The sequence below is a fragment of the Nicotiana tabacum genome, chromosome 11 (assembly GCF_000715075.1).
Source record: "Nicotiana tabacum cultivar K326 chromosome 11, ASM71507v2, whole genome shotgun sequence".
Taxonomy (NCBI): domain Eukaryota; kingdom Viridiplantae; phylum Streptophyta; class Magnoliopsida; order Solanales; family Solanaceae; genus Nicotiana; species Nicotiana tabacum.
Genome location: NC_134090.1, coordinates 43,266,140 through 43,268,586, shown reverse-complemented (window position 1 = coordinate 43,268,586; position 2,447 = coordinate 43,266,140). Strand labels below are relative to the sequence as shown.

The window sequence follows — 2,447 nt, the reverse complement described above, 5'->3', positions numbered from 1 at the left end:
CCCCACTCCATGTACAAATAAAGTGCGAAAGGGGGAGTAGTAATAAGTCATATAGAATCAATGGATTCATGATAAAGTAAAATCTCTCGATGACATATTTTATCACAATTAATATTTTTTGGTTGATAGAGGGATCAAATGGTATATAGTTCATTTGTCGGTAGCTTGGAGTATTAAAAGCATGACTCTTGCTTTCCAATTGGCTGTTTTAGCATTAATTGCTACTTCATTAATCTTATTGATTAGCGTACCCGTTGTATTTGCTTCTCATGATGGCTGGTCAAGTAACAAAAATGTTGTATTTTCTGGTACATCCTTATGGATTGGATTAGTCTTTCTGGTGGGTATCCTTAATTCTCTCATCTCTTGAACCTATTCGTCGCAGACCCAAAACCAAAATGACCCCCCTAATTTTTCTCGGTTGTGAGACACATTAAATTGGAATCTAAGTCCCCAAAGAAAACGCAAATCAAATAAAGAAAACAAAAAAATTAGAGGGGGGTCAAACTTCTTGAATAAAAAGAATACAATTAAAAAAATAATTGGAATCGTTCCGAAGAGAATATGTGTCCCGGCACTGCACAAAAAAGATCTGGTTATATATCATATATGTGGGTACATATTGTGTATCAAGAACAAAAAAATGCGGATATGGTCGAATGGTAAAATTTCTCTTTGCCAAGGAGAAGATGCGGGTTCGATTCCCGCTATCCGCCCAAGATCCAAGATAAAGTAATTTTATTACTATTTATTTATTATTTAATTTCATAAATAGCATTAAATATATCCTTAAATTAAGGATTTGGTATAGTTGGCCGTGATAGTGTAGTGATTCTATCCCTCCCCTACGTTTTCTTTTTCCTTCCACCCCCAAAAAGCGAAAGGCGGGAATTAATTACTAGTTAACAGAGTCAACCCTAAAATAGTTTGGCAAAACAAGATGTTGCGGAGACAGGATTTGAACCCGTGACCTCAAGGTTATGAGCCTTGCGAGCTACCAAACTGCTCTACCCCACGCCGAAGATAAGAACTGAAAACTAATAGATAAACAAGGATTAAATGCGCCCCTCCACCCTATTTGTACAAATAGAATAGCCCATTTATACAGAATGGTAAAGGGGCTTCTATGATCATCGACCATAAAAATAGAAATGAAGCGTTAATCCTTACCAACTTGATCTTGTTGCTCATGGAAACAAACATGCATGAACCATTTTACGAAGTATGTGTCCGGATAGTCCAAAGTCTCGATAGTTAGCTCTCGGCCTTCCGGTCAAAAAACAACGTCGATGAAGGAACAAGTCTAAGAGCCCTTTCTGCATTTTTTTCTATTACATTACGAAATAATGAATTGAGTTCGTATAGGTATTTTGGATACTGCTAGTGAAATAGCCCTAGCATTTGCTAGTGATTTTGTGAAGACTGGGCTGGGTAGGGAACCTTCGCATTTGCGAAGCTTATGTCGCAAATGCGACCTTGACAGGCACCGCCATTGCGAATATTGTTTGCATTTGTGAAGAAAGCAGGGATAGTCCATCCTTCGCAATTGCAAAGCTTTGGCCACAATTACGAGTTCCCATTTGCGAACATCCCATCGCAAATGTGATATCTGCGCCTATGCAAATTATAACTTAGCCGAAAATTCTTTATTTTTCAAACTTTCTCAAAACCTAAACTCTCTTGAGAGATTTTCTAAAGAAACGTTCTTCTCCAAATCGATTGTAAGTCATTTCTAACTCATTTTCTTTAATCTATAACATCTTTTCACATGATTTCAACTCAAAATCAAGGGTTTTCATGGGGGAAACTGGGTGTTTTGGGTAGAACTTAGGATTTTCAATTTTTGGGGATTTGAACCTCGATTTGAGGTCTGATTTCAAAACAAATTATATATTTGGGTGAATGGGTAATCGGGTTTTGGTTCGAACCTCGGATTTTGACCATGTGGGCCCGGGGTTGATTTTTCACTTTTTGGGAAAATCTTTATAAAATCGATTTTCATGCATTAGCATTGATTCATTTAGCATTTATTAATATCGTTAAGCAAATTGTGTCTAGATACAAGTGAATTGGTGGTGGAAACAAGAGGTAAAGTGATAGTTGAGGCTTGAATTGCGTTCGTGGCATTGAGGTAAGTGTTTGGTCTAACCTTAGCTTGAGGGAATAGGTATTGTGCCTTATTTGCTATGTGTTAGTGTAGTATACGATGTATAAGTGTGGTAACGAGTATCTATACATCGGTGTCAAGCATGCCCGTGAGTCTTAAATTGTAAATGTTGTATCTCTTAATAAGTACTAAAGTTGCCTAAATTGTTGATTATCCATGTTGAGCAAGATTTATGATTGTTTTCTTGGTATTTGGTTATTATTGAGCATTGGCTCTAGTTGAGGTTCAATTGTGAGGTTGATTAATTGTGCAAGTTTGGTTATAGTTGATTCCCTTGCCG

General features: G+C 37.0%; 1 non-coding gene across 1 annotated transcript; it reads left to right on the top strand.

Annotated features, from left to right (window-relative positions):
* The first annotated feature begins 645 nt into the window (after nt 1–645).
* On the top strand, nt 646–716 carry TRNAG-GCC (transfer RNA glycine (anticodon GCC)). Its single transcript has one exon. It is a non-coding gene; the product is annotated as a tRNA-Gly (tRNA).
* The last annotated feature ends 1,731 nt before the right edge of the window (nt 717–2,447 follow it).